Below are 14,723 nucleotides of genomic sequence, written 5' to 3' on the forward strand. Positions count from 1 at the left end.
TGATGGAAAAGCCTGAGTTTTCAACAGCCAATAATTTCCTCTCATTTAGTGTCACAGCTCCCATCTGCAGCCATTTTACAGCATCCGTTTTGTGTCCCTCTTAGCAAGCATTCAATTTGATTCATTTCCAGACAAACAGTGTTGCAATCCATATCTTTTAAGCAGTTGGTTTCCATGCTGACTTTGGATGTTACATTCATGAAGTTAGCGTGTTCTAGTAATTATTCACCAACAGGGTTTATTCTCTATAAAAGCACAGATCCCGAAAATCACAAAACATCTCAAAACATGGCCTGGTCTTTACTTTTTAAATGTGTAAACCCTGCGCTTCATATCTTCAGTTGTAGTTTGTTCTCAAGAGTAAATTCTGAGAAGGCAGTAAGGTGAGAAAAACTGAAGAAATCATCAAAGCTGTTTGAGTTTTAGTCCGTGTGTGTCCAGTGTTGAATTGTTTTACTAAAAAACACAGCTTCAGCTCTGCAGCCCCTTTCTCAGGTGTCCATTCACAGAGTAACTGTCATAGTTTTTTATAAATAGCCGACAATCCACATTACAGTTCCTTTAGTTTGGATCGTAGGGTCAGCAGGAGTAAGATTCCCAAAGCAGGTAGGCAAAATGGTTTGTGATGTAGTTTTTCTGTCAAAGCCACAAGAGAATATTGTTTGGAGAATTCATATTTGATTTTCAAGTGTCTGTGTACAGAAACAAAAGTCATTTATTGAAATATTCTATGATACAAGGCTTGAGAGATGCGAGACAAACTACTTATGCTGCGAAAGCTTTTGGAACCGACCGTGGATCCATCTGCTGGTGAGAACAAATGTTTACCGATGTTACAGAACAGACAGAGGTCAAGTTTAGTCATAACTCATCTGCTGTAGACCTGCGACACCACAGGCCTGGGGGAAAACACTGCTGCAAATCCTTTAAAAAAAAAAAAAACCTTCTGTGATTTGATCGATCTTGCCTGGCAGAGTGGAACCAAAAAATCCCTCATAGAATAGTCAAAAATAGTGTGAAGCTTGGCGGCTTCAGTACAGTGTTCTTAAACTACAGGTGGGAACCCAAAACGAGTCTTGGTGGGTTCTCATATGATCTGATAAAATATGATAAAAGATCTAGTAGGTTATAATGAGCCCGGCTGTTTAAGAACGTTTAAGAGTAGAGAAATTTCTACGTTTCCCCTTTAAACTCCACTTTACCTTTCATTTTGACTTGGGGCTGGGCGATATGGTTGAAATCAATATCATGATAATCATAAGGATGTCCATATATATATCACAACATGGCTCACGTATGCAAAATCACGTTAAATACATCAAATTAATGTTCATCCCATTTAACTGAATGGTAATGTTAGGTGTGATGGGTCAGACAAAACTGACAATATTCATTAAAATGTTTCATCCCTCATTTTGTCAAGTTTTTAAATCAAATTTGCTTGTTATTTAGACAGCAGAATTATGTTATATTCATATTATTCCACTTAAAGACGATAAACGATAATATTGAATTATCGCCCAGCCCTGCTTTGACTCACAAGTATCACTCAAAGATTAATGAAATGGGAAACAAGGTTTTAAAACAACCAGAACGGGGAAAGCAGCTGTCCAGCTCCAGGCCAGATGTTGAAATTATTATTATTATTATTATGAGGAAGGATTTCAGTGACGTTTTGACCCAGGCTTGCTTTACTGTAGATGTTAGTTAGATCTTTTCTTACCTACTTACTGTGTGGCATGTGTTTCTCTGCAGAATCATACTGTACTACCAGGAGTCTACCAGTAGTGGTAGTTTTTTTTTTTTTTTTTCTGTAATGAAAGTGATTCGGTGGATGCCAATAAAATGGAACCATTTGAACAAATACCTGCATCTTTCATTGATTCATTGTGGAGCACAGTCTGTAAGATAACTGTACAGACAGAATACACATACAGTGGTTATATAGACTACTACATGTGTTGCTTGTTGGAGAAAGTAATTCGTATTTTTCTGTGAAACTAGGACTTTTATTCAGTTGTTAAACCGTGTTACCACAAAAATAACCTCTTTTAGTACACAAATACAAAATATAAAAACAACAATAACTCATTTTGTACTTATGCTGCATGATCAAATACTGGAACTGAACGCAGTGACACTACCAAGACTAAATCTCCCAGTTCATTAATGTCACTGATTACAATTTTCGGCAGGTAATCAGTAATCAATGTGCAAGATTACGTTTTGAAAGTAGTCTTCCCATCTCTTATATGAGTATTACCCATTGTAGCCCACTGGAACAAACATGGATGTTAGTGCTGTGATGCTTTTGGGAGCCCTGGCTCCAGTAACGCACATCACTCCTTCACCACAACGGTGATGAAGCTCTTGATGTTCCTCAGTTTGTCGCTGTCAAAGTTCACCAGGAGCACGCTGGAGCCGCTGCTGGTCGGAGTGAACTCGACAGCGGCCTTGGCTTCCTGCTTGGGACCCACAGCTCCAGTCCTGGAAGAAGAAGAATATGAAACAGAGATGAGTTTGAACTGTATGTTAACTCTTGTGCATCGTTTGATTTTTATTATGTATGTATACTGCTTTGAAGAAAACATTTCAGTTAGTACACATGCGTTGGTAATCATAAATGCCATAATACTCCTTAAGATTTTCTTTACTGTGATTATGTGTAAAAATCCTGTCAGTATGAAATCCTTCAAGATCTCATATAAACTGATTTCCTTTTTGAGAGGAAAGATTGAGGGAGTCACTCTCAGAGAAGTTATACTGGCTGACCAGAGGTGTCACTAGTGTGAGAGTGACTGCTCAACATCTTTCTTTCTTTTCGTTTTTAATGTCATTTTATGTATTTTTTCTGTTTTATGTGAAGCACATTGTATTTGCCTTGTGTATGAAATGTGCTATATAAATAAAGTTTGCCTTGCCTTGCCTTACTTTGGTGCTTTGGTAGTAAGGATTTGCCTCATAGCTGCATCAACATCATGCACATAATTACAGTACAGAAACACCATCCTGTACGGAAGCGTAATGCATTCACTTGAGAAAAAAAAAATTTGCCCTGTTTTTCTGAATTAACGAGATAATTATCTCAGAATTCTGAGAAAAGTTTTCATGGAAAAAAAATAATTCTGCTCTGTTTTTCTGAATTAATGAGATAATTATCTCAGAAAAACAGAGCAGAATAATTTTTTTTTCTCAAGTGAATACATTACGCTTCCGTAATCCTGTGCATTAAGCCAGTGGTTCTTAAACTGGGGGTTGGGACCCCCTAGGGGGGTGCAAGATCATTTTGGAGGGTTGTGAGATGTTTTACTGAATAGGATAGGAAAAAACATATTTCGACTATACAAATTTATGTTAAATTTTTCAGATTTTTCTCAGATTTTTGAAATACTGAATAGTTTTCAGACTCAAGGCCTCCTCTGCTAATCAGATAAAACCACCTGAACTGTTCACCCCGAGTAGGGAGTGAGCGAGTAGGCATTGTTTCATTTTAAGAGGTTACGAGCCAAAAGGTTTAGGAAAACGTATAGGAAAGAGAGGAGAAAGAGTTGCCACAAACTTAATGAGAGTCACAGAGGAGCGCTAAGAAGCCATAATCCACTCTAAATCAACTCCTGTATCCTGCATCTACAGCTGGGCTGAGCTGACGTACTGCAGTGTGACGGGTTTGCCCTGCGTGAGGCCGACTCCCTCGCAGGTGAAGCTGCAGTCCTGCAGCGGCTCTGGCAGCGGGTTCAGCAGGCTCAGCTCTGCCTTCACTGCCTGGTTCACTGTGGCTTCTCCCACCAGCTGCACAGAGGTCATTTGGTATTTAGATAATCAGGTGTCATCATGTTTGACATAATATTAAGAAAAAATTGAGAAAATTACGACCAGACTCATATATTGATTTGAGATATGGACTAATTATAATGGGTTACAATCAAACCTGGGTCAAGTAGTATTCACAATACAATGAGTGCCACAAGGTTTACACAATAACAGTAAAGCGGTATTTCCTAATTTCCTTAATTTAGCATACCTTTCTGTGATTGGTGGGGTTTACCACATCAAGACAATTCATATTGGGTCAGGTAGATTACCAAACAGGTTAACACAAATGTTAAGAATTATATTACAGTTTGATCCAGATCTGGTTAACAAAGAGAAGGGCAGACAGACTGACTGACAGACAGGTAGTGAGGTTTACTGTATCTATTTATACTGTAAGATTTTTCAATCTATTCCTCCTGTAGGTGGTGCAACAATGCAGCTGTTTAACCCAGACCTGGTTAAAAGTTTTCAAAAGTTTTCAATCTTATTTAATGAAAAAAAGTCTACTTTGCTTCAAGGTTATGAGGTTGTTATTCAAATTCTGCCACGGCAGCAACAATCCAGAAGTGTAATTTCTGTACTTTCTCTTCATAGTTACAATATGAACCTATTGTATAATATAACCCAAAGGCTCTGCTGCTGCAAACTGATTCATTCTGGCTTTTCCCAAAAATCTAACACTAGAGAGCTTTCATCACATCACATTTATCAACACATTTATTGCTCATGGACAGGTTTCATCCATCCATCCATCCATCCATCCATCCATCCATCCGTACCTTGATCTCTATATCTGGCTCATCCAGTACAATGGTCTTCTCGGCCTTGTGGAAGTCTACGGTCTGCTTGTCGATGGTGATGGCTGTCAGTTGGATCAGCCTATCAGAGGAAATCACTGATCCATACTTGTTATACTTCAGTCTGAGGGAGAGCCGCCTCTCTGAAGAACAACACAAAACATAACTGTTTTATTATCAATTCATTAATTTTCAATGGAATTTCAGCTTTATTAGAGAGCGTACAGTGGAGCGGGACAGGAAAGTTGGGAGAGGGACTGAGAGAATATGATTTTTGAACCCACCAACGTTGTGAGGAAGTGGTAGGCTATAAGCTTACATCTTTCTTAGAGATGCTGCTGCTTCCTTATAGACTTTAATCTTTGGTCTTTGCTCAGGCACAGATGATGAAGATCGTGTTCATTGGCTGACAATGGAAAGACGATTTTATGATATTATAGGGCTGAACGACTTTGAAAAAATATCTAATTGCGATTATTTTGACTGATATTGCAATTGCGATATGATTTACAATATTAGAGGGAATGATAATTTTTACATCATTATTCTCATTTTCATTGAAAAACGTATTAAAATGATTATGGTGTGATTTTTGCGGGGCTCTGTACCAAACAAAGATGTTTTCTTAAGTCTGTAGAATATGACGTGTAGGCCAGGACACCTCTGCAGCACGACAATATTTAATTTAAAATGGTATTTTGACACATTTCACCTTTGACAAATATTGCGCCTCCTGCGATTTGAAAATTGCAGTAGGCCATATTGCGATTTCGATAAAATTTTGATTAATTGTTCAGCCCTATATTATGTCCCCCATGAAATGAACTCCCATTACTTCTACTTCCTGGAAAACAGAGTATCTTTAACGGTGACCTCATGCTGCACCAGTAGGCATTCCAACCAATGACATCATCACAGATTTATAAACAGTCCGGCCCCTCTGCCCCTTCCCATCAAATAAAACTGCCTTTCTCTCCCTGACTGATATTCCATTGGTTTACACTTTTGAATGATCCCTCACTGTGTTTTGTCCCACCCCAACATCCTGTTTCAACAGGAAATACATCAAATCCAGGAAGTAAAGATGCCATTTCATGGGGTCAGGTGATTGTTTGCAGTCAGAGTGAAGCTGCTGAACCAACCTTCCCCAGCAGGCACCTCCACTTTTTCGGAAGTGAACCCGCAGTTCTCCCCTTGTCTCCCGTTGTAGCTGACGGCTCTGGCGAACAGCATGAAGGTGCAGGTCTTGGTCTCCATGCAGTTGTTGGTGAGGAGAGCGTATACCTCGAAGTCTGAGCCCACGGTCATCTTATCGGCCAGCTTGATCTGAAATGAGAATCTGAGCTTTCAGTCTCTTATTCACAGAATATTCCAAAAAAACAAAAAAAACAAAAAAAACAAAAACATTGTGCAGGAGATGTAAGAATCCAGTGAAACATTTGAGAGGGGAAAGGAAAAATCCACCATAAAACAGAATTCATGTTTTACATTTAGTATCATGTCCAGGTAATTCTTGATTATACTGTAAAAATAAACTCCCAAAAGCTGAAACTGATGATTCTATAGATGATGACACCATGAGCATAGGAATAACACACCTGAATTCTGCTGTAAATTGGATTTTTAACAGTCACAAAAAATTGAAAAATTACCTTTTCACCTTGTTAGCTGGTTTTCCATGTCATAATATAGGCCCATTTAACAATAAATGCCAAAACAAATTCAAAATTTGTATTTTGTTGTAATGTTATATAAAAAATTCTATTACTTTTGCTTTCTAGAAAACAGTGTATAACGGTGACCTCATGCTGTACCAGTAGGCGTAATGAAAAATTTCACCCGATAAAACTTCACAGATTTTTCAACTTTGCTTAAAACTTAAAGCAACATAAACACAGTATTTTCCCACTTTAGGATTAATAAAGTTTCTATGTAACTGTCTATCTAAGAATGGTATAAAACCTTGAGGCGGAGACCCGGCTCCTCTCCCTTCTGCTGTAGTTTGTTGTGGTGCTGGGCCTTCTCAAACACCTGCCTCTCCTCCTCTGAACCTGAAACCATCGGGACATAGATAAGTACAAAGTCTTGTTTTTGTTCCTAAACTGGGACAAACAGCAAACTGTAATCCTTTAGATTTGAATGCACCAATGTGTAGTACATGCATCTCTTGTGATTACATCTTTTCAATGGAAGTAACTGAGATAATCTGTGAGTTTCTCCCACTTTCTAAGATCTGGACTGTAATGTTTTTGGACAGAGCTGGTCTTGAGCGGTCCACTGCTACAGTCAATAATGCTCACATAAACACTAAACAAGAGGACCAATGCAATCAATTATTTCAAACTCTGGGTGATAATTAATACCTTGTATTCCTGGTATTCTCGCTTTATATGTTTTGATTACCTATTTTTATTTTGTATTTATTGCTTGCTGTATTCATGCTGTATATTGTTCATTTATTAATTTGTTTTCAAACATTCACCTTGTTTTTCTTTTTTTAAATGACATGCTCCATTATGCTGCTCTTCTTTATAAAAATTCAATAAATAATTGTTCAAAGAAAATGCAAAAATCTGTGAGTTTGTGTCTGTATCCATGCATGTGTGCATGTGTGAGTATATATATGTGTGTGTGTGTGTGTGTGTGTGTGTGTGTGTGTGTGTGTGTGCAGTACAGTACTCTGTCTACACATGCGGCTCTGCAGTACCTTCAGGATGCTTGTACTGGTGTGTGATGTCGTGTCTGTCATCCAGGCCCACAGCTTTGGTGCTGATGCAGCGTCCAACAGACTTGGTGGAGCCACTGAACTTGACAAACTCTCCAGTTGTCAGACGCACCAAGTCCACAACATCAGCATTAACCTGACTCCACACAACATGAGGAAAATCAACATGAAGCAGAAGTGTTGTAACAACCTCATCACACTGAACCAAGGGATAGAGTAACTACAGAGTAAAATCTGAGTAATATTGAGATATCAAGCCTGACTTTACTTGGTCATACAGTTACCATAGTGTTATCTAGTACTTTCATAATAGGTACTGGGTACCTGTAACAGGTAACACTGTAACAGCCTCATCTTTCTTCTGAACTAGAATATGGAAGTTGCATTTAAGAGAGACGGAAAGGACCGATAAGCTAATGTTTCCAAAGTGCTACACAGTAATTATTCAGTAATGATTGCACAACTTACTACATTAATGTAGTACTGTTATAATGCTAATACTCTCGGGTAATATTGCTATTATACAGACTGGCATTTAACCAAGAAATTACAAATTATAATTACAAATAGTTACTCATTATTACTAGAAATTTCCAGTTACTTTCTGATAATGGTATGTACTTACACACTTATTACCCTGTAATTTGTGTAATGGTTTTTTTTATTTTTTTTATCTTTATTTATTCAGGGGGAGTTTCACTGAGAGCAATGCTCTCTTTTTCAGGAATGCCCTGATCACAGTCACACACACATTCACATCCTGGAAGCTGACCAGTACAACCACAGTCTGATCTGCTGGCCACTGAGCAGCAAAGTGCCACCAATGAAACCCTAACTTGGGCCCCGAGTCCAGAGACATGGATAAATATGAACTATTTTAGCGTTTTTTTCTAAAATGTTACATGGAGCTCAAGAAAAAACTCACCTCAGCAAAAACAAAGGGAGCGTCATACTTCTTGGTCAGCTCTCCTTCCCTGATGGCTTTCAGTGGGACCGGCCCACAGCAGAAAACACCTGCAGCATCACACATGGATCAGAGAGAGAGAGAGAGAGAGAGACTGGGTTCAGTTCTTTTTTGGTGAATGGTGGTGTACAGCTTTTCTTCATGGGCATTCTGCCCTGTTTGAGATAATGCTGGTGATTCACTTACACTTGAATGAAGACATTCAACTAAAGTTCCAGGGAAATGGACAGGCTCAAGCCATTCTAGGACCCTAACTGTGCTTTTGAAGTCACAATATATTCAAAATAATTGGTCTGCCAAGGCAGCTCACAAAATATACAGCCTGCAGACCTCCATTCAGGACCTGCTCTGTTGGAACAAAATCCAAAACAAAACTCCCACTTGTTTCTGCTTTAAATGGTTTTGGAGAAACTTCCACCCTGCTGTTCCCGCTGGCGGGACCATCATTACAAACACGTTACTGTAAGCAGCCAAGCTTTGTTCAAACCCACAAAACTTTATTTTTTAATTCTAGTCAAGATCCTATGGTTTCCCTATGATACCAAATATGGGATGCTGAATTACAGGGAAATATGTGTAAATTGATACACAAGACTTTTTTTCATTTGCTGTAATAGTGCAGCCATAAAAAAATGTAATCTTGTATTTGAATATTTCACTCAATACTTTGAACTACTTACTTTGAAGCTACTTAAGGTGAAATTTAATGGGAAAGTCTAAGGTGCAAGTGGAAGTTCACCTTCACTCTTCTCCTGCGGGGTTGGGTCGCTGGCTTGCCATCCATCGAACTGCGACCCCAGATCAGGACGAGTCATCCAGCTGTCCACCCAAACATGGAAGTTCCTGGCACAAATGGTGTATATAGGATAATGCAGAGGTTCAACATGAGCATTTTACTTCAAAATATGAAAAAATATAGAAAAAAATGTACATCATATCACACAGATTAGCTGTATTCTATGTATGTGTGTGGCTGAAAGGGTATTTTTATTTACGTGGAGTGTATTTTATATATGTGTACTGTATGTCCTTATCTGTTTGTTGTCACTATTTTTGTCTTTTAATGTGAAGCACATTGAGCTTATCTGTGTACGAAATGTGCTAAAGTACAAATAAAATTGACTTGACAGATGGTAATGAGACGTGAGAGTGAGCGTGAGAGAGGATATGTTGTTGGTGTGGAGAGTGAGAGAGAGAGAGAGAGAGAGTGTGTGTACATGCGTGTGTGTGCGTGAGTGTGTGTGAGTGAGAGAGAGAGAGAGAGAGAGAGAGAGAGAGAGAGAGAGAGACTCACCATATCGAATCCCCCCCAGAGATTCTTTCCCCGTCTTCATCATAGTGTTTCTCTATCAGCAGGTTGGCGTTCGTGTCGTGAGCCGACCCAAAGTTAGTAACCACTCGACACGGGACACCCAGAGCACGAGACACTGGGGGGAGAGAGGGGAGAGTCACACTTCATCACATCGGGGATTCAAACACACACTTGAGACAGCTGGTGTTGTGAAAGATAAACAATAAAGATGTCAAATAAAAAGTGTCAGACATGGCAGACAGCTTCAAAGTCTGAGAGATTAGATTCTACTTTTAGGGTCTTGATACAGAGGTAGGGTTGATAGTAGTGGAGGCTGTAAGTGGGATGAACTAGAAAACATTGGTTTTAAAGGAGAAAAGAATCAGAAAACAGTTTCTCACACTTTAGTTTTTTTTGTTTGCACCATACACTACCAGTCAAAAGTTTGGACACACCTGATTGAATGTACTATATTTTTCATTATCTTAAAGCCATTTTGATCTAAAGGCTTATGTTTAAATGCTTGAAATTTGTTTTTTAGACAAATATAAATAGTTAAGTTGATGACACTTTTTTGGTCACTGCATAATTCCATTTGAGTTATTTCATAGTTTGTGTATGTATGTCTTTACTATTATTCTAAAATGTGGTAAATGTGGAAAATAGTAAAAATAAAGAAAAATGTGGTGTGTCCAAACTTTTGACTGGTAGTCAAACGTATCCTATAAATATTTGTATCCTTATCTGTTTTTAATTGTTAGGTTATTTCATTCTTTATTTTTATGTATTATTAACATCATTTTATCTTTTATTTTATTTCATTCTATTAATTTTCAGTGTGAAGCGCATTGCATTGCATTTGTTTGCACAAAATGTGTGATATAAATAAAGCTTGATTGATTGAACAATACTGTTTTTTGCTTTTACATTGACTGGAGATGCATGATGGCCTCCAACGGTTTATTTTGTCTTTTCAATCTTAACACACACACTGTATGAAAAGCTTTACACACACTGTATGAAGTGCTTTTAACTGCTTTTAGCATTACAGTAACTGAATGAATGAATGAATGAATGAATGACAAAGTGAATGCAACATGTGAATGACATATCTCAATAAAACACAATCACTCGCACACACCAACCTGTGTTTTCAGCCCAGCTCAAAGAAAGACCCAGAATGAATGAAAGTGCACGAACAAACAAACAAATGAACGATTTACTGACTGAACAGATAATCAATCAATCAATCAAACAAACCATTGAGCTGCATACTGTGCACCCACCTGTGCATTCAACAGCAGCGAACACCCAGCACTGGCCGTACCGCACCGGGCCGCTCTCTTTCCACTGCTGCAGAATGTCTCCACTGCCGATCCACAGACCCGGATGGACCCCGCCCGAAAACTCAGACCACGACCCCACCAACACCCCGCTGTCATCATTACTGTTGATCTGTGGCCAGAGACAGGGGCAGAAAAGGGAGAAAGAGAGAGTAAAGAGAAATGGAAATCAATATAATAACATCTGTCCCATCAACACACCTGTTATTGTTTCTGTAGTTTTTATTGCATCCATCCAAAATGGAATCTACAGGCTCTTAAAACGTTCATTTTTCATGTTTTTATCAAGTTACATTTATCATTTATTTCTAGAGTGCTTTTAACAAATCGGTTTGTGGCAATGTGGCAAAAATAAAGAATGCAAATACAGATAAAAGCAAGGATAATTCTAATTCTAATAGCCTACTAATACTAATACTAATAAGGATAAAAGAAGAGATAGAACAAGTAAACCACAAGCTCCAAGAAAAGGCTCCAGACCCTGTGTGTTAGTTAAAGTAGTTAAAGTTAAAGTAATAATCTGCAACATTTTTATATAAATGAATATTTGTTTTGCTACTCTCTATTGCCGTTTGGTACAACACAATAGTGATTCAAGCAGAGTAACATGTTTGTGATTTCTCCTTTGCGTGAGCACTTCCTGTATAGATATATGTTCTATCTATTTTTTTAAGTACATACCTTTCAGACAGCCTATATATAGTGCACATTCCTGTCATGAATATCAAAGTTGCCTGGGAATGGCCCTGGAAATATCATTTATCATATAGTGACAGCTACAGTATCATGACACCCAGTATCACTACACTCAGTTTCCTGTATGAAATAGCTCGGCAAATCTCATTTATCGTATATAGTGGCAGCTATCTTGACTCAGGAGTTTTTCTTTCTTACGGCAGTCTTTGCCATCTGCTTGGAATCAGTCAATCAATGAAAACTGAAAACTGAATCCTCTTTCTTCAACTGCAACTTCACTTGTTCCTATCACAAAAGTTGCCCGGGGGAATTGAAGGAAAGTTACGAGGGAAGGAAAGAGAACGACAAAACATTCAGAATAAAAAGGAGCAGACATGAAGAGAAGGAGCACCATGGTAATCTCCGTCGGCCCGGCTAAAATGGCCTTTCACAGGCTGCTTAAATGGCTAATGAGATTTCACAGTCTCCTCCCTCCCTCCCTCCCTCCCTCCCTCCATCCTTTCTCCCATCACAGGCCGGACGCAAACCTACCATGGCGCTCAGCACCCGGGTCACGTAGATGGGGTTTCTCCTGGCAGAGCAGTCCTGGTCAGCGTCAGACACAAATTTAGGATTTTCGTCCAGGATCTTGAGGCAGATATCCAGAACTCCAGGCTCAAACTGTAGACGGACACACAACCAGAGGAGAAGGAGATTTGAGGAGATTTGTGGAGGATTTGTGTCTAGTTTTATTTCAATTCAGTCCATGACAATGTGATTGAGTGAAATTTAAGGGTTGAAATCTTTTTTAGAGGTGTTTTTCAGTGAGGTAAAAACATTCAAAACCTCTAGGAACAGAATAATTCAATCATCAATTGTGTACAGCTTACTGAATGGGGTATTGAATAGATGTAAATGAATGAGATTTTTACCTGGCAAAGTTCCAAGGAGACCCTTTGATTCGTTTATGCGTGCCTCTGTAGAGCAGCCCATGTTGAGCTAAACATATTCCTGCCTCTTCTGCTCACTCCGCATATAAACAGCATCTCCTGTGAGACAGTATACAGACAAAGCACCGATTAATTTAGACCAACGTGACATATTATATTTTAACATCTCACATCCGATGTTTTGATGTTGGCATGTTGAACGTTCTGGTGCAAAGGATGGCACCTGTGGATATTTTGTCATTTGTTATTTTTGTGTGCTCATTTATTTTGGTTTAGTTAGTTTAATTTAAATGATTTTAGTTGAGTTTAGTTTAGGTTTAGTTCCACAAATGATAAAAACACTAGAAAAAAAATAAAGGAGAAAAGAAATATAAGCTGCAGACGAAGCAAAAAAAGAAAAACCCCAGAGTGGATTAAAACTATAAGATGAATAGATAAATAGAAATGTATTAAAGTACTCACCGGGGCACCAAGCATTAAAAAGCAGGATGAACTCCCCTAAGCTGGTCTTGTTCCCCTCCTGGTCCAGAGTCAGAGAGTAGACTCCTATGGGGGCATTGGGGGAGGAACTGATAGACACAGACACTGTGTTTCCAGAGGGGCCGTTAGTGGCGGATGCGCTCCACTCAGCGTCCACTGTGGAGTCGCTCAGACCAAAGGAAACCTTGGTATCTGATTCTGTCCTGGGTAATGGACCTGGAGAGAGACAGACAGGAACACAAAATGTATAGATATTATATCCCTCCCTCTCTCTCTCTCTCTCTCTCTCTCTCACTCTCTCCAATCTGTGGAAGACACAACAGCAGTACCTGTCTCGACTGTGAGTGTGAAGCTCGTTTCCCCAGGTGTGAACTGCTGGCTGCCGGGTTTCAGGTGTAAAGTGACGCTGAAGGGCTGCCCCCTTCTGACAATCAAGCGCTCCTCTCCATTCAGCTCTGTGTGATGGCTGCTGTTGTTGCTCTTGATCTCTAGATCACAACGCTCAATGTCCAAGACTATCCAAGACCAAGATAGATAGATAGATAGATAGATAGATAGATAGATAGATAGATAGATAGATAGATAATCAATGACTGTTCACTTTTAAATCAATTAGAATGTTCTCACTTATCCCTTTAAAAGCACATGCATCACATATATTGCTTAAAATAGACTAAAGTTAGAATTATTTGACAAGTCAAGTTTATTTATATAGCTCTTTATCACAAGCATGTCTGAAAGGGCTTTACATACCATATCATATACTGTACATATCAAAAATATTTGTCTTGATAATTGTTATATTGATGACTTTATCAAAATGTGATCCTGCTGATATTGTAGTGCTTCACAGACGACAAATGACAAGAAATAATTTGCAAAACATTTGCCAACAGGGATACTGTATCACTCTGCACCTAAAATAAGTTATAGATCTGAGTTATCTAATGTCATCCTCCATTCCTGCTCATCACATTTCAGACTCCACTATCAATCCTGACACTTGCTCAAAGAAGAAGTCTGACTATTATGTTTCAAAGCGGGAAACCACATAGAAACTGCATCTGTATTTCTAGGTAATTCATGAAATCAACTCCTGTCCTACAATGTGAGACAGAAAAGTTTTTCCCTTTACCTTGAGTCATGTCTGCAGCGAAGTTCCTGTCCCTCGACTTCTGTATGTAAAGTGAAACTCAGCTGCAGCCGGTGCTTATTGGGTTAATGGCACTGCTACAGTATGTAGGCTAACAGCCAGTGAGGGATATTTGTAGCATGTGAAACCTGAGCGGGACGCCCCCCCCCCCCCCCCCCCCTCTGTCTGTCAGTCCGCCCATCAGTAACGCTGTTTTTAGTCATGAAGGGCAGAGAGACCTACGGAAGCGTAATGCGTTCACTTGAGAAAAAAAAATTGCCCTGTTTTTCTGACTTAACGAGATAATTATCTCAGAATTCTGAGAAAAGTTTACATGAAAAAAAATTGGTTGTTCAGACAATTCCAAAGCTATTTAAATCTTTTCTCAGAATTCTGAGATAATTATCTCGTTAATTCGGAAAAACGGCAATTTTCTTTTCTCAAGTGAATGCATTACGCTTCCGTAACAAACCAACTCATAATATCATCTAAAGTGTTACTATTTTGCAAGAATAGGTCTTTAGTTAGCAAATACATTTCTGTAATAATCTCT

At 38.8% G+C, this 14,723-nt stretch overlaps 1 pseudogene; it reads right to left on the bottom strand.

Moving 5' to 3' along the window:
* Nucleotides 1-1,941: 1,941 nt before the first annotated feature.
* On the bottom strand, nucleotides 1,942-14,255 carry LOC139664416 (protein-glutamine gamma-glutamyltransferase 2-like; annotated as a pseudogene).
* Between the last annotated feature and the right edge of the window lie 468 nt (nucleotides 14,256-14,723).

Source organism: Centroberyx affinis, unplaced genomic scaffold (assembly GCF_046629955.1).
Source record: "Centroberyx affinis isolate AG114_WGS23_722 - 3 ecotype Tasmania unplaced genomic scaffold, CSIRO-AGI_Caff_v1 ptg004275l_1, whole genome shotgun sequence".
NCBI lineage: Eukaryota > Metazoa > Chordata > Actinopteri > Beryciformes > Berycidae > Centroberyx > Centroberyx affinis.